We start from the raw sequence: 18,373 nt of genomic DNA, 5'->3' as shown, positions 1-18,373 counted from the left end.
ACTGATAAGCTGTAGGAGCTGATCCTGCTCCTGATTGGAGGAGAGCAGCATGCTCGGCGTGTGGGCAGCAGAGTTGGGATTGGTGGAAGAGGACTATAAAAGAGGAGAGAGACAACATGCACCAGGAACATCTGAGGGAACACCTGAGCAGCCCCCGAGAGAGCCGGCCGGCAGTGTGCCGCTCCTCCGCGGAAGCAGGGAAAGTGGCAGGGGGGGCCGCCCCTCCACAGAGGTGGAGGGGTCAGCAGCCAACCCGGGAAGGACCAGCAGCAAACCCGGGAAGGGCTGAGCAGACAAAAGAACAGCTCAGGGTCCTGTGTCGTTCCTCCATGAATGGGGGAGCGACATAATGGTGCCGTGACTCAGATATGAAGCCTAGGAGGGATAATGGTGCCGTGACTCGGATATGAAGCCTAGGAGGGATAATGGTGCCGTGACTCGGATATGAAGCCTAGGAGGGAAGAAGCGGGAAAATACCGGAGAGAGAGACTAGCAAAGAGCCTAGGGAAAAGCCGGACGGAAAAAGTGCCGGGAGAAATCTAGGGTTGAAAGTGAAAGTGAAAGCTATAAGAAACTTAGACTTGGATACGGACTATGGGAGAAGCTAGGAGAAAGCTAAGATTAAAAGTGAAAGTGAAAGCTAGAAAAAACTTAGACTCGGATACAGACTGTGGGGAGAAGCCAGGAGAAATGAGAGAGAAATATTGTTGGAAGAAAGTTAGGAAATATACCGGGTAGAGAAAAATACAAGCTAGGGAAAATGAAGCCGCAGGGGTAGGCCAAAGCGGAGACGTAAGCTAGGTTGGGATTCGTCAAGTCAGCCTGGGGAGCAAAAGACGGGAAGCCAAACTGAAAAGCAGAGACGTAAGCTAGGTTGGAATTCGTCAGGTTAGCCTGGGGAACTTAGACTGAAAACTAAACCGAGCAGCGGAAACGTGAGCTAGGCCGTGACTCGCAGAACCAGCCGAGCGCAGAGAAAGCGCGCGGGGCACAAGCGGAGAGAGCGCACAGGGCGCGAGTAGATAGGAGAGCGCCGGGCTGGCGCAGAGGCCATGGTACGGGTGCGAAGGGTGCGAAGGGCGCAGAGACCATGGAGCGCGCGCAAAGCTGGGAAGCTGCGCAGATGCGAGAAGCACAGGCTGAAGCCGCGCAGAGCTGGGAAGCCGCCGTGGGGTGGGTGCTGGGAAGCCGCGGGGATAAGAGAAACAGAAGTATAGAAGTAAAATGAGAGAAATAGGAATGCTGGCAGATAGAAGTAAAATAAGAGAAATAGGAATGCCCGGAGATAGAGAAATAGAGAAAAGTAAGGCCTCCCCACAACATGGTGATGAGAGGGCTCGGATTCGGTCTGTCTGATTTCTCCCGGCACTTTTTCCATCCGGCTTTTCCCTAGGCTCTTTGCTAGTCTCTTTCTCTGGTATTTTCCCGCTTCTTCCCTCCTAGGTTTCCTATCCGAGTCACGGCACCATTATCCCTCCTAGGCTTCATATCCGAGTCACGGCACCATTATCCCTCCTAGGCTTCATATCTGAGTCACAGCACCATTATCTCTCCTAGGCTTCATATCTGAGTCACGGCACCATTATCTCTCCTAGGCTTCATATCTGAGTCACGGCACCATTATGTCGCTCCCCCATTCATGGAGGAACGACACAGGACCCTGAGCTGTTCTTTTGTCTGCTCAGCCCTTCCCGGGTTTGCTGCTGGTCCTTCCCGGGTTGGCTGCTGACCCCTCCACCTCTGTGGAGGGGCGGCCCCCCCTGCCACTTTCCCTGCTTCCGCGGAGGAGCGGCACACTGCCGGCCGGCTCTCTCGGGGGCTGCTCAGGTGTTCCCTCAGATGTTCCTGGTGCATGTTGTCTCTCTCCTCTTTTATAGTCCTCTTCCACCAATCCCAACTCTGCTGCCCACACGCCGAGCATGCTGCTCTCCTCCAATCAGGAGCAGGATCAGCTCCTGCAGCTTATCAGTCAAATTGGTGAGAGGCAGGTGCGTAGAAGTTTACTCCTCCCCAGCGCCATATTGTGGGAGAGCAGATGCATAGAATAAGTCTTAATTCCAGTAACTTAGTCTAGTCCCAGTTGCTCCCCACAACAGAGGTACAGAGAGAGGTAGAAACAGAGAAAGGTCTTCCATCCGCTGGTTAACTCCCCAGATGGCCACAATGGCCGGAGCTGTGCCTATCAGAAGCCAGGAGCCAGGAGCTTCTTCTGGGTCACCCTCGTGGGTGCAGGGGCCCAAGGGCTTGGGCCGTCCTCTACTGCTATCCCAGGCCATAGCAGAGAGCTGGATTGGAAGAGGAGCAGCTGGGACTAGAACCAGCGCCCATGTGGGATGCCGGCACTTCAGGCTAGGGCATTAACCTGCTGCACCACAGTGCCAGCTCCCTGTCCTAGAACTTTATCTAAAGTGAGAGGTTTAATAGAAAACAGTCATGGATGAGCATCCATTGTGACTTCCCTCCTTGTTATGAAAAGAAGGGCAGAGATAGGCAGGGATATGATGAATCTTTTTTTTTTTTTAAGATTTATTTATTTATTTGAAAGACAGAGTTACACAGAGGAAAGGCAGAGAGAGAGAGAGAGAGAGAGAGAGAGAGAGAGAGAGAAAGAAAAAGAGAAAGTCTTCTATCCGCTGGTTCACTCCCCAACTGGCCAGAGCCATGCCGATCTGATGCCAGGAGCTAGGAGCTTCTTCCGGTTTCTCCACATGGGTGCAGGGGCCCAAGGACCTGGGCCATCTTCTAGTGCTTTCCCAGGCCATAGCAGAGAGCTGGATTGGAAGTGGAGTGGCCGGGACTCGAACCAGCATCCATGTGGGATGCTGGCACTGCAGGCGGTGGCTTCACCTGCTATGCCACAGTGCTGGCCCCAATAGATAAACCTTGCTGAATTTTGCTGGTCTTGGGAGAAAGGTGAATATTTCAGTAGCTGGACTGTGTATTCAAGCGGTCAGTGTATTCAATTCACATAACATGCTTATTGTGCTGGCTGGGGCTCAGAGACCAATAAAATAAAGATGAATAAAATTAAATATTCCTGCCTTCAAGATTAGTCTCCTGGGAGGACATCTGTGACCCTGCAATTGCAAAACAATGTAGTAAACACTTGATGAGAGGAGCAAGATGGGGAGGCAGGGTGGTCAGGAAGAGCTGAGAGTAGGGATCCAAGAAGGCATCAGGCAGTTGAGGATGGAGGTGGAAATTTCTTGTTGGACAGAAGAGCAGAGAGGGAGAGAAGGCACTCCAGGCAGAGATAATTGTGAGGTTTGCATAGCTAGTATGGGTTTGGGAGGAGCTTTTACTAGGTGGAAAACATTAGATTCTGGATACAGGTAGGTGGTAGGGGATAGAAAAGGAGAAAGGGGGACTGCTGGTCAAGGATACTAGGGTTAGGGAAGGGCATCTCTGCATATTAACTGTCTTTGGTGTGGCCCAGTGTACCCCAGATCACTCTATGCCAAACCACATTACCTCTGGGAAACAACCCTGGCCTTGGCATCATGTTTGGGTCACAGGATTTACAATTCCATCTTTGATCTCTTTTTCCTGAATGAAATTCAGGGAAGGGATGACTGGGGCTGTGGTTAGCCTCTCCCTAAGGCAGGCTGTGGCCTCTGAAGCTGATGATGACACAATTGCTCATCAACCCAACAGGCAGTGAGGGGTGTGGCAGCATCTTTCTTTCAGAACCTTGTGGCAGATGAGTGAACCCTTTACCCAGTTGGGGTTGAGCAGTCCTCTGAGTGTGGCCTGAACACCAGCTGCAGGTTGCAGGCTGCTGTGGAGAACACCCCATTGTATGGAGCAAGACATTCTGCAGAGCTGTTGGGACTTGAATAAATGCAGTGACCAAGGCTGCACTATGTCCAAAGCTGCTGTCAGAAACAAAATAAGGGAGAGTCGTCTTGAACCAGTGACCATCTGGGATGCCAGCACTGCAGGCTGCAGCTTAACACACTGTGCCATAGCCCTGGCCTCTACTTCATTTTTTAAGGACTATGGTGAGTACATTGTACCCATCTGAATTATCCAAGTTAATCTTCCTATTTTAAGATTAGCTGATTAGCAGTCTTAAATTTTCAGCATCATTAATTCTTCTCTCCCATATGTCCTAACATATTCACAAGTTAAAAGACATCATTGGGAGGCTTTTATTCTGCCTGTCATGTATATGTTCTCCCAAGTTTCATTTTTCCAAGTTCCACTGAACACTTTTATACCTTATCTCTTGATATGAATAATTTTTGAAAATCAATCATGGAGGATTCCAAGATGCTGGTATAGCAACAGGACAATCCAAGTCATGAGGGGCAAAATAGGTAGTTAAAAAGGAGAGAGGATACACACCAGGGATAAGAGCCATGGGAAGCCCAGGAGATCAACAGAGACTGGGCAGGTCCACGCTGAAGGAGCAAATAAGAAAGGGAAGTGGCAGAGGCATGGTGGAGGCATGGAATGGGGAGGCTGGCGCCAACCTCCACCAGACCAGGTTATATGGGAAATCACAGATCCATGGAGCTGCAGATAGCAGCAGGGGGGAGCTTAGTGAACTGCGTTTGAAGTTCCATGCAGGAAAAAAGAGAAGGTATAGAGGAACAAACAGAGGTTGGGCACCCCACTGCCCATCTACGTACACCCCTCTCCCCAACTGGACTTGCAGCCAGCTGGGAGAAGCCATCTTGTTTGTTTACATTTTTGAACATAAGTAGGGGACTGCCACCTTTGCCTCCCCTGCACATGCCCATCAATTGTGGGGGCCACCTCACCATACACCCCACCCAGGAACAAAGACCACAACATTTCAGAATAATTTCTTCTCCACTGCGCAAGCTGCACAGCAAGGAGAAGTCCCGAATATTGAAAACTTGAGCTTTTTCCATCCACCAGTGAGAAGTAAACAGGGGCCCCAGTAGGCAGGGCTCCGTGCACCAGAACTTGTACCCGCCCCCACCATGATTGAGAAGTGAGCGGGGCTCCAGTAGGTAGGGCTCTTCCACTAGCAACACATAGACACATAGCAGCTCATATCAGGGAAACCTCACCACAAGCACAGACACACAAATTAAAGAGAAAAGCAACCAAACAAAAAGAGAAAAAAATACACAAATGCTGAAAAACAAAGGAAAAACCCTAACTAATAAGGGAGACACTGCGAGTTCCCTAAAGGAACACTACAATTCTTCAATAATAGGTGGAGATGAAGAGATCAAGGATATGCCAGAAATGGAATTCAGAAAATTAATCATCAGATTACTCAGAAGCAATCAGAAGCAAATTCACTATCTAAATGAAAAGCTTTCCCAAGAAATTGAGATACTAAAGAGAAGTCAGAATGAAATACTAGAAATGAAGAATTCAATAGATCAAATAAAAAATGCAGTGCAAAGCCTTAGAAACAGAATAGGTGAGATAGAAGAAAGAATATCAGAACTAGAAGACAAATTTCTGGAAATATTACAGTCAGACCACATAAAAGAAGAATAAATTAGAAAACCAAAAAACATGGTTGGAAATCTACAAGATTCTATCAAACAACCAACATATGGATCTTAGGAATTCCAGAAGGCTTGGAAAGAGGGTAAGGATTAGAAGGCACTCTTAATGAAATAATAACAGAAAATGTCTCCAATCTGGAGAAAGAGACATCCAAGTACAGGAAGTACACAGAACTCCCAATAGACACGACCAGAAAAGATCTTCACCATGACACAATGTGGTAAAACTCCTCACAGTAAAACATAAGCAAAAGATCTTAAAATGTGCATAAGAGAAATGCCAAATTATAGTCAGAGGAACTCCAATTAGACTCACTGCAGATTTCTCATCAGAAACTCTACGGACAAGAAAAGAATGGCAAGATATATTCCAGTCCTAAGAGATAAAAACTGTCAACCCAGAATACTGTACCCTGCAAAGCTCCCACTTATGAATGAAGGAGAAATAAAGATCTTCCACACAGAAATCGAAAGAATTTGTAACTACTTGCCCAGCTCTACAAAAGATGTTCAAGGATGTGCTACACACAGAAACACAGAAACAGGAACATCACTATGAAAGAAGATGAATGCAGAAAATGACTCAGCAGAAGTACAAAGGAAACCCAAAATACAAAATTGGGACTATTTATGGAAATATGACAAGGCAAAGTCTGTGGGGAGCAACTGGGAGCAACTCGGACTAGACTAAGTTACTGGAATTAAGACTTATTCTATGCATCTGCTCTCCCACAATATGGCGCTGAGAAGGGAGAAACAGCTTCTACACAGCTGCCTCCAGTTCAACCAATAAACTGTAGGACCTGCTCCTGATTGGAGGAGAGCAGCATACTCGGCGTGTGGGTAGCAGAGTTGGGATTGGCGGAAGAGAACTATAAAGGAGGAGAGAGACAACATGCACCAGGAACATCTAAGAGGAACATCTATCTGAAGGAACACCTGTGCAGCCCCCGAGAGAGCCGGCCGGCGGTGTGCCGCTCCCCTGCGGAAGTGGGGAAAGTGGCCAGGGGGAACCGCCCTTCCACGGAGGTGGAAGGGACGGAAGCCAACCCGGGAAGAACCAGCAGCTAACCCGGGGAGGGCCGAGCAGATAAAAGAACAGCGCAGGGTCCTGTGTCGTTCCTCCGTGAAGAGGGGGAGCAACAAAGTCTGTATTTAACAATAGTCACCCTGAATGTAAATGGTCTCAACTCCCCAGTTAAAAGACACAGACTGGTTGAATTGATTAAAAAAAGAGCTCATTTTTTTTGATGCCTACAAGAAACACATCTTACAAACAAAGATGCACACAGACTGAAAGTGAGAGGATGGAAAAAGATAATTCATGCTAACAGAAACCAAAAAAGAGCTGGTGTGGCCATTCTAATATCAGACAAAATAGATTTAACGCAAAAAACTTTAAAAGAGACAAAGAAGGACACTCTATAATGATTAAAGGATCAATTCATCAGGAAGATGTGAGTATTATAAATGTATGTGCAGGGGGCTGGTGCTGTGGCATAGCAGGTAAAGATGCTGCCTGTGGTGCTGGCATCTTATATGGGTACCAGTTTGAGTCCCAGCTGCTACACTTATGATCCAGCTGTCTGTTAATGTCCAGGGAAAGCAGTAGAATATGGCCCAAGTCCTTGGGCCTCTGCATCTGCATGGGAGACCCAGAAGAAACTGGCTTCTAGCTTTGCCCTGGCACAGCCCCAGCCATTGCAGCCATTTGGGTAGTAAACGAGCAGATGGAAGATCGCTCTCTCTTCCCCCCTTCTCTCCCTGTCTCTCTCTATTACTCTGCCCATCAACAGAGGACTGGATAAAGAAATTATGGGATATGTACTTTGTGGAATACTACACAGAAGAAAAAAGAAATCCAGTAATTTGCAACAAATGAATCTGGAAAATCATACTTAGTGAAATAAGCCAGTCTCAAAGGGACAAATACCACATGTTCTCACTGATCTGTGATAACTAACAGAGCACCTAAAAGGAAATTTGTAGAAGTGAAATTGACACTTTGAGAAACAGTGACTTGAACAGCCTTTGTCTTGACTGTCAAGGAACAGTTTTTTCCCTCTTCCTTCTTAATACCATTGGTTGAAGTCTTTACTTAACATTGAATTAATCATATGTGTATAAAGTCAAGTGAAAATAGATGCCAGGAAAAATAAGAGTGTTAATAAAAGAGGGAGGAGCTATATAGTTCTGCATACATTCCTATGGAAATACTTCTAAAGGTACAGCTAAAAACTTGCCACGGAACTCCAAATCCCATTAAACTGGATGGTAGTAATACCATCTTAAGTGTTAAAGTGATTATATTAAATGTTAAATTGATCATATAGATAGATTAGGTGTTAAAGGGATAATATAAGTAATACCAAGTGTCTGGCAATAACAATACATAGAATTAAAAAGGAGAGAATGTTCCAACATGGGAAGCATCACACACAGCAGACTCATAGAATGACAATTGCTATAAATAACACTCTGACCTCAGAACCAGCCCTTAAGGCATTCTCATCTGGCTGAAAAGCCCATTAGAGCATTTCAGGCATGGAAAATCAATACACTGTGGCAAGAAAATATGTCCTACATAAAGATTCTTCGTGAGTGAGACCCCAGCTGAAAGAAGGGGCCATCAAAGAAGGATGTACTTTTCTCTGAAGGGAGGAGAGAACTTCTACTTTGCTTATGGCCTTGTCTAAATACTGATGGAATTTGTGGATTCAAAAGGCTTCCATAGCCATGGCAGCTCATATCAAGAGTCTCAGGGATCACTGATTTCATACATAAGAGTGTTAATTGTTAAGTTAACAACAAGAGTCACTGTGCACTTACTCCTCATGCAGGACCTCTTGTCCTCAATGAGTTGTACTATGAGAATTAACTGTAAAACTTGTTCTCAAAGTTTTGTTCTCACATATTTTGTGTATATGAGCAAATTGTTGAAGTCTTAGCTTGGAATTTGTCTTTCTGTATAAATTTAATTGCAAATGAATCTTAGTCGAGAATTAGGGATGGGAATGGGAGAGGGAGGAGGCGGAGGAGGGCTGGGAGTGGTGGTAGGAGGGTGGGAATGGTGGGAAGAATATCTGCATTCCTAAAGTTGTACTTATGAAATTTGTACGCATTAAATAAAAGGTTTCTTTGGAAAAAAAAAGGAAAACAAGGAGATGTCCACGTCTGGCTGCCAAGATGTCACACCTCATAGGCTAGAACTGGACAGAGTGACTTGCTGACATCCCTGCTATTAACAAAGGGCACATCTGTCTTCCCTGATGGTCTCAAGGCTCTTACTGACACCCTGGCTGGGCCTGTGGCTGCTGGCCCTGTGAGGACCTCTGCCTGCTGTCCAAGGCCCTTTATGTCTGGAATAGGGTGCATGAGGGCTTTGTTTCTGCTTGTCTGAATCACCCCGAGTGACATTCTTCAGGGTCTCTGTAGAATAGCAACAGCAGGAAAACCTTAGGGAAGAGAACCAGAGGATGGAGATTACAGATGCTAACTCTGTAGCCTGATGGATTCTTCCTTGAGCGTTGAATACAGACTGTTCTCAAGGCCTCTGGGAAGGAAGTGATGAACCAGTGGAGCAGGCAGATGTTTCCCATGGGTGGACCTGGGAGGGGAGACAGATGAAAATTGGGCGAGGACAGCAGATAAGCATAGGGTATGGGAGCAGAAGGCAGGGGAGAGGGGAGGTGCCATGTGGCCTTGCAGAAAGGAGGCAGGAACTGGGGGAGATAATACTTTCCAGATGAGGCCCAGAGGCCAGGCTGGGTGGGTCCCTGGCGATGGGGGCTGGGTTGGAGAGAGGGCTTCTAGAGAGCCAGTACAGGGAAGGAGTCATCACACTACAACGGAGAAGAATGGCCATGAACTTGTGGAAAGATTTATCAGGAGGTGTGAGGAAAATATCAGGGCTTTCTTTACCAATCTTTTCTTTTTCTCCTTTTCCCTCTGCCTCTTCCAGGCTCCCCCAATCTTTCCAGGCCTTCTTGAATAACTCCAGGTTTGACTGAAAAAGTAACATTTTATTCCAACCCTCAACCTCCTATGATTCCTTGATTTCAAAGCTGAGGTTCTGATGTAGAGAGCATCAGGTTTCTGAGGATAGCCTGGTGAGTGTGGGAATGTGGGAGACTGGGTAGTAGAGAGGGCAAGTTAGTTGCATGCAAAGTGGGGTCAGACTTTTGTCCCACTCCCTGGGTGGAGGGTGAGAAACTGTGACATGAAAGCAGAATCCTGGGCCCCTGAGGACTCTGGGCCATTCATGATGGGTCCTTGCTGAGGGGAGTTGAGATAGTAGTGGACATGTGGTTGAAAGGTGGAAAGGGGTTAGGTACCTCCAATGGCTCTCTCACTATTATAGTTTGGCCAAGGGAATTTCTTCTATAGCCCTTGAATAATTTAATTCTCTCTGCACGATTCAATCAAGGGGCTGGGATGTAGTTATCTGGTGGGATGATCAATCATACAATTTTTTCTTCTCCTTCCTTTTACCCCCAATTAATGAAGTGGGAAAACAAAACAGGAAAGAACCCCAAAAGACTGGATGCAAACCATCAGCATTCAAGAGCATAAATGGTTTTCTTCCACAGGACCCTTGCTTGTTGACTGCCATGACCCCTGGGCCCCCACCCACTTTCCACATTAAGGGAATTATGTTGTAAGGTAGAGCATTCAGTGGAGGGAACTGGAATCCTACTTCTGGGATGGCTTTATTAGACATTTGGGATCAGGGGATCTGATATAGGCCAAGGAATACCAGCTTGGGCGCAGTGTAATAACTATTTCTTTTTTTCTTTTTGACAGGCTGAGTGGATAGTGAGAGAGAGAGACAGAGAGAAAGGTCTTCCTTTTGCTGTTGGTTCACCCTCCAATGGCCTCCACAGCTGGCGTGCTGCGGCCGGCGCACCGCGATGATCCGAAGGCAGGAGCCAGGTGCTTCTCCTGGTCTCCCATGGGGTGCAGGGCCCAAGCACTTGGGCCATCCTCCACTGCCTTCCCGGGCCACAGCAGAGAGCTGGCCTAGAAGAGGGGCAACCGGGAAAGAATCCGGCGCCCCAACCAGGACTAGAACCCGGTGTGCCAGCGCTGCTAGGTGGAGGATTAGCCTATTGAGCCGCGGTGCCGGCCCATAACTATTTCTTTTGGCTTCACTGGGAGTAAGCTGAGGGGCAGGGCAATGCTGAAGTGAGTGAGTGGCTGGGGGACAGACACGGTGCAGTTCCTGGGCTCAAAAAGAAGCTCTGGGGAAAATGGGGATTCCTGCCATTGATCCTGGCTCTCTCCTTCCATTCATTTCTGCCATTTTGTAAAAATCTTTCCAAAGCTTTTTTGGGATTGCCAGAGAATTTTGGGAAATCCTAAAGTTTTTAGTTCTCTGAAATCCCTAGGGGCCTTGTCCTTGCTAAAGCTCTGGGAGAAGGAATAAGGGATCTATAAAAGAATTCTATATATATTTTAAAAAATAACAACAAAAATATTCAAGAAACATTTCATATTAATATAAAATTCTTTACATCTCAGCTCCTGAAGAGTCCTGTGTTGGGACTGTCAAACTTCTGAGAATCACATATCTTCATCCTCCACAAGGCAGTTGGTTGAAATGGTTTTGAGGTTTGCAAATCTGTCCTCTCCTCTGTGACTTGGCATCCCTAGGGCAGAGGAGCTCATATTTATGAATGCCTATCATGTGTCCTATTTGCTGTTTCAGACCTTTTTCCCAGTCAGCCCTACCCACCTCCAGATAGGTATTATCCCTATTGTGCAGGTGAGAACAATGAGGATCAGGGGGTAGGTGTCTGGTCCAGTTTAATAAAAGCCAAAATGCAGAGTAAAGAGGGGTCAGTCCTGGGATCTGGGCCCAGGTCAGCCTGACTTGGACAGATTTGCTATTCCACTACTGCATGCCCTCTTGTTATGGCTTTGGTTCTTGTTTTAAAGGTCACAAACACAAAACATTCTATTATTCAGGTCAGGTGTGCCATAATTCCAGGCTTGGCATTGAGCTCTTGGCCTCTGTGAGTGCCTTCAAGGTGAAGCCTATGATTTGAGTAGATGCCCCCGTTTCTCACAGCTGTGGGCTGAGTTGGGTTGAGACGGCCAGTGGCACAGAAGGTAGATAATTGATTTTCTTTTTATGAACGTTCATTTGAGGTTACTTCTCCATCTGTTCTCCTTCTGCGGTTTCAAAAAGGTCACGAGTCCTATACAGGAGCAAACCTGTCCCTTTCCTTCTAGGTCACTTCTTTACCATGGGAGGATTGGGGCTGAGCATGAACTGAGAGTGCTGGGTAAATGTCATGGTGCGGGGCTTTTCCAGATTGCTTATCCTTGATTGTATCAGGCTTTTTGGGGCCATCTGATGAATTGATTCTCAGCATGGCCAACTGCACAGAAATGCAAGACTGCTTGCAGTGGGACTGGGAGACAATGGCCACCTGAGTTACATGGCAAGCCCCCTGGATAGCTCTAGGAAGGGGAGGGCTGACAAGGTTGCTGATAATAGTCTATGATGGAGAGAAAGAATCCAAAGTACAAAGGGGTCATTGGCTTTGACGGATTTGGTGCCAATAGCATTTGCTTTTAGTCGTTTGTGTGGGTTAAGGACCACAAGGAAATGTCTATTTGGACTCAACAGTTGCTGCTATGTCTTAGAGGAGGGTTGATTTAAGGACCTTTTTACCATGTCCCATGAATTCCAGAGTAATCAAGTACATGTTAAAGCCATGACTGAGCCACAGAAAAGGCTTTTACCTGGTTTTCTATCAATACATATTAAGCTATTTTTCCCCATCCATAAAATGTGATAATGAATATTCCTGATAATGCCTCCTAAAGATATACCTGTCTTAAATGGGCCCCGATATTAACACAAATGGAAAAAATATATTCATAAAAGTTTTCATGTAAAGTACATTTTACATGGTAATAGCTATTTGAAAATTATTCATCCTTGTGTTGCATATTTAAGAATATTTTCAGTGTTGAGATAATAATTCTGGCCATAGTAGATAATATATGGCTTATTTTCTATATTTTCATTCAACATTCATTTACTCATTCATCTTTTATACTCTTTATTTACTAGCACAATGCTTTGCATAGGGTACACGGGCAATAAAACTTAGGTTTTGTTATTTGAAGAGCATGAAAGGTCACATATTAGGCCTAGCAATTAAGACACAGGTTAAGTAAGATACCTGTATCCCACATTGTTTCTGGATTTTTTTTAAGGATTTATTTATTTATTTGAAAGAGTTACAGAGAGAAAAGGAGAGGAAGAGAGGGAGAAAGATAAAGAGGTCTGGCTTCCATCTGCTCGTTTACTCCTCCACTAGCCACAATGGCCAGAGCTGCACCCATCTGAAGCCAGGAGCTTCTTCTGGGTCTCCTACATGGGTGCAGGGGCCCAAGGACTTGGTTCATCTTCTGCTGCTTTCTTAGGCCCTAGCAGAGAGCTGGATTGGAAGTGGATGGGACCGGTGCTGTGGCGCAGTGGGTTAACACCCTGGCCTGAAGCGCCAGCATCCCATATGGGTGCTGGTTCAAGACCTGGCTGCTCCACTTCTGATCTAGCTCTCCGCTATGGCCTGGGAAAGAGGTAGAAGATGGCCCAAGTCCTTGGGCCCCTGCACCCACGTGGGAGACCCAGAAAAGGTTCCTGGCTCCTGGCTTTGGATTGGCACAGCTCTGGCCATTGTGGCCAATTGGGGAGTGAACCATTGGATGGAAGACCTCTCTCTTTCTATCTCTGCCTCTCCTCTCTCTCTGTATAACTCTGACTTAAAAAAAGAAAAAGGAAGTGGAGCAGCTGGGACTTGAACCGGCACTCATATGAGATGCCGGCACTGCAGGCAGCAGCTTTACCTGCTATGCCATGGTACTGGTCCTGTTCCTGGATTTGTAACAAAAATTTAAGTTATACAGGTTTCATATATTTCATATATACAGATTTAGGAACATAGTGGGACTTCCTCCCCACCCTCCATCCCACCCACACTCCAATCCTTCCTCCCCCCCCCACCTCGGATTCCCACTCTTAATTTTTGCTATAATCTATTTTCAGTATATTTAACCTATAGTTAACCCTACTCTAGATAAGAGTTCAACAAATAGTATGAAGAGAAATAAAAACAAGACAAAAACAAAAAACAAAAAACCGCACTGTCGCTCCCCCTCTTCGTGGAGGAACGACACAGGACCCTGCGCTGTTCTTTTATCTGCTCGGCCCTCCCCGGGTTAGCTGCTGGTTCTTCCCGGGTTGGCTACCATCCCTTCCACCTCCGTGGAAGGGCGGTTCCCCCTGGCCACTTTCCCCACTTCCGCGGGGGAGCGGCACACCGCCGGCCGGCTCTCTCAGGGGCTGCACAGGTATTCCCTCAGATGTTCCTGGTGCATGTTGTCTCTCTCCTCCTTTATAGTCCTCTTCCACTAATCCCAACTCTGCTACCCACACGCCGAGTATGCTGCTCTCCTCCAATCAGGAGCAGGTCCTGCTGTTTATTGGTTGAACTGGAGGCAGCTGTGTAGAAGCTGTTTCTCCCTTCTCAGCGCCATATTGTGGGAGAGCAGATGCATAGAATAAGTCTTAATTCCAGTAACTTAGTCTAGTCCGAGTTGCTCTCAGTTGCTCCCCACACCGCACTGTTCCTCAATGGAACAGACAAGGGCCATAACCATTGATTCTCAAAATGTCTTATTTCACTCCAGTACATTACATTTCAGGTATTCGATTAGTTATATTGCATCAGGGAAAACGTGATAGTTTCTGGATTTGATATTTGGTTCTGTCTCCTGACTCCAGCTTTCTGCTGATGTAGACTGCAGGGGGCAACAGTGATGGTTTAAGTAATTGGATTCCTGCCACCTATGTGGGAGACCTGAATGAGTTCCTGGTCAGCGTGGCCCAGTGGGCTGTTTTGAGCATTTGAGGAGTGAAGTCTCTCTCTGTGTCTATCTGCTTTTCTTCCTCTCAAATAAATAAAAATATAAAGAAAGAGAAGAATATGAGTTTAGCAACAGTTGTAGGCCCTGTGCTGGGCACCAGAGGCAGAGTGTTGAGTAAGACACAGCCAGCGTTGGACTGGAGCTTAGGTCTAGGGGAAGCAGAAGGCAAAGCAATCTCTCAGGGAATGCCTCAGTAGAATACCAGAGGAAGAGCACCTCTCCAGGTCTTGAAGTACTCAGGGAATCTGAGGATAAACAGACATTAGCCAGGCAGAGGGGAGGAGTGGCTGCAGGAGCCTCACTTATCTGAAAGTTATGAGAGAGAGCATTGTATTACAAAGGACGTCTGTTCCCTGGAGAGAGGTCCCTGTCCTATGTTCCTGATGGCCTTCTTGCAGTCTGTACCCTTGCCTTTGGAAGTTTCCAAACAGTGTAAATTTGTTGCCTTTCCTCCCTCTTCAACCCCATCTCTCCGGGGATGTTTGGCAATGTCTGCAGACATTTTTGGTGGTTGCAGCCAGAGGGCTGGGGGTTGCTGCTGGCATCTAGTGGGTCCAGGCCAATGGTACAGCTAAACTTCCTAACCTTGCACAGGACACTCCTCCAACAAAGTATAAACAATGTTGCTGGTGAGAAACCCTCCTCCACACTTCATCTTTGGCCTCTGAGGTCCTTTGATGAGCACGTTCAGTAGTGCAAGGTGCGGCCCTCAGCTAGATGAGAGATTGAGGCACCAATTAGGAGCCTTTTCTCAGGTCCAGCTGCTGGATGTTGGAGAAGGAATTTTCTCTCCTCCACTCATGACCCTTTAGAAACTAATAGAGAACAGTAGGTCAATAACTAAAATGGATCAATATGCAAGCTGCTGCCTTTCAATGACGTTTTCACCAATAATCACCCTTAAGAGTTTGCAAAATGGAAATCATAGCCTTGTGTTGGGCAACTGTGACAAGTAAAGGAGATGACCTATATGAAGTATTTCACACAGAATGCGTCATTAGTGCTTCTTACTATTTTTATTCTGTGGCATGGCTTCTTTGACGTGTCATCTTGGCTCCCCAGTTAATCAAGCAATAATCTAGGTCTGTGGTGAAAGTATTTTGCAGATTGTAATTAGTGCCCCTAATCTTGTGACTTTAAGCAGATTTTATCCTGGGTCACCTAGGTGGTTCTGACTGAGTGGTGGCGATGACAGAGACCCAAAGACTAGGGCTAAGGCTCTCCCAAGTGAAAGAAGGAATTCTGCCTGTGGGAACAACCCTTGGCCTATGCTCATGAATTTCAGCCTGATTGAGATCTCCCCTTTCTGACTAGGAATATTGGACTTGCATAAGCAACACCTAATGAAATGCTGTTCCTATGTGTTCTAAATAGATGGTTCTGCTTATCTGGTTGAACCTTGACTGAGACAATTAGAATGAAGAATATCTTGTGTCCAAATGGCAGGAGGGACTTCAAGGAGCTTGAAACATGTTTAGAAACAGTTTCTGCTCCAACTTCTGTCTCTTACCTACATATGAGGTGATTGTAACAGAACCCAACCCTCAGAATAAAATGAAATTTATTTCAGCCAATGTTTCAGGATCTGAAGCCCAGAAAGTAGATTTCATGTGGAATTGGTATGGATGATTCAGTAGATAGGTCCTCTAAAATATTCCCATCTAAAAATATGTTTCACGGTCAGCTTCCTTATTTTGGATTTGCAGTTGTGCTTTCTGGAGGGTGGATCTCATGTTGAAGCATTTGTTTGTGGGGCTGAGTGATGACAGGGTGGAGGAAGATTAGAGTGAATCTTTTCTAGCCAAGGCAAAGTGTTGAGAAACCATGGAAGGGCTGATTGAGAGAAGAGGCTGTACAAGGAGAATTTCATGGGAAGAAACAGAAAAATATATTGGGGTTATAGACGAAATCTTGCTTATGGTATGAGAATATAAACTTTCCCATGTCTCCCCATTTAATCTTCAAAAAGTATTTATTTTTATCACTGAATTATGAGTGTAGGGTATAAAATGTAGAGTCTGGCTGCATGGCAAGTGTGTGGTATGGTGCAGGGTTCCTCATGGATCCAGTCAAATATGGACTACAAGACTGTTAAGGATGCACATTATATAGTTTTGGTACATCAGTTAGAAATGTTTGTTTTTTTATGATAGTGTCATTATTTAATGCATTCCTGAGATGGTTCTGGGTTCCATGATGGGAACTAAGAATATATCTGAGAACAAGATTGCCATTGATGTTATGCCGTTGACCATAGCATTATTAATATGAGAACATAATACAGATCAATAGAAGGCAATGCAAATATAATGTGTTGTGATGACAAGGCAAGTAGAAGATGCTACTGGAGCCCACCAGAACAACCCAGACCTGGGGGATCATGGAGCTTTCTGGGAAAAGTGACAGCTAATTTTAAACCAGAGGATGGGCAGGAGATAAGAAGACAAGAGCTAGAGACAGATGGCTAATGCCCATAGTCTAGCAAGCAATTTGTTGCTTGGATGCTATGTTTTTAGGGACTTGTCACTCTTCTATTTAGATTGCTTCTATTGGAAGTGTCCTATGGACTTGGTGCCTTGACATAGAGTGAGGACTCTATGTGAAGCTAAGGCTTTTTAACTCACTTCTAGTGGACAATCATTCTCCATGAAAGCCTCTGGTATGTGCTGAATATTTGTGTTCCCCCACATGTATATGTTGATTCTTAACCTCCAAGGTAATGATATTAGGAAGTAGGGCTTCAGGAAGGGGCTCAGGTCATGAAGGCAGAGGTCTCAGAAAGGTATTAGTGCCTTTAAGGAAAGAGCTCACTGGCCCTTTTCATCATGTGAGGATACAGTGAGAAAGGGCTGTCTGTTGCATTGTCTGGGCTTCATGCTGAGTACTGGAGATATGTCTGAGAATTCTTATGGTCTGGCCTGGAGAATGTGATACAGATCAGTAAAAGATAATGCCTAAAAAGGCAAGTAGTGGGTGCTATGGGAGTCTGTTAGAACAACCCAGATCTAGGGGGTCATGGGAGGAGTGACAGCTTATTCATCACTTGAGAAGGTTCATACAGTGAGAAGGTACTATCCATGAAGCAGGCCCTCACCACAAAGCAAAATTGTTGGTGACTTGATCTTGGACTTCTCAGCTCCAGAACCATGAGAAATAAATGTGTGTTGCCGGCGCCGCGGCTCACTAGGCTAATCCTCCACCTAGCAGCGCTGGCACACCGGGTTCTAGTCCCGGTCGGGGCGCCGGATTCTGTCCCGGTTGCCCCTCTTCCAGGCCAGCCCTCTGCTGTGGCCAGGGAGTGCAGTGGAGGATGGCCCAGGTGCTTGGGCCCTGCACCCCATGGGAGACCAGGAAAAGCACCTGGCTCCTGGCTCCTGCCATTGGATCAGCGCGGTGCGCCGGCCGCAGCGCGCCGGCAGCGGCGGCCATTGGAGGGTGAACCAACGGCAAAGGAAGACCTTTGTCTCTGTCTCTCTCTCTCACTGTCCACTCTGTCTGTCCAAAAAAAAAAAAAAAAAAAAAAAAAAAAAAAAAAAAAGAAATAAATGTGTGTTGTTTATAATTTGTACAGGTTATAGTGCTTTGCTATTTAGCCCAAATGGACTAAGTCAGCCTCCCAGGCAGAAACAATGACAGGCAGGCCCATCTGGCTGGCTTTTTGACCATCCTGTATGCAAAGGTTAAGGGAGGTACAATAGAAGCTGAGGAAATTATGAAGGCACATGCATTCACTTGATACCAAATCTCAAAATAACAGAATTTAGAAGTAACCCATAAAGCTGGAGAAAGGCAGTTTAAGAGCAAATGCAGGGGCTGGTGCTGTGGTGTAGTAGGTTAAGCCTCCACTGTGGCACTGGCATCCCAGGTGGGCACCAGTTACAGTCCCAGCTGCTCCATGTCTGATTCAGCTCCCTGCTGATGGCCTGAGAAAGCAG

General features: G+C 46.2%; 1 long non-coding RNA gene across 1 annotated transcript; it reads left to right on the top strand.

The window, feature by feature from the left end:
* The first annotated feature begins 3,132 nt into the window (after positions 1–3,132).
* On the top strand, positions 3,133–16,706 carry LOC138844951 (uncharacterized). Its single transcript, XR_011381465.1, has 2 exons — positions 3,133–4,001; positions 9,457–16,706. It is a non-coding gene; the product is annotated as an uncharacterized lncRNA (long non-coding RNA).
* The last annotated feature ends 1,667 nt before the right edge of the window (positions 16,707–18,373 follow it).

This window comes from Oryctolagus cuniculus, chromosome 13 (genome assembly GCF_964237555.1).
Source record: "Oryctolagus cuniculus chromosome 13, mOryCun1.1, whole genome shotgun sequence".
Taxonomy (NCBI): Eukaryota; Metazoa; Chordata; class Mammalia; order Lagomorpha; family Leporidae; genus Oryctolagus; species Oryctolagus cuniculus.
The sequence above is the reverse complement of the archived record's forward strand: the minus strand, read 5'-3'. Positions and strand labels throughout refer to the sequence as shown.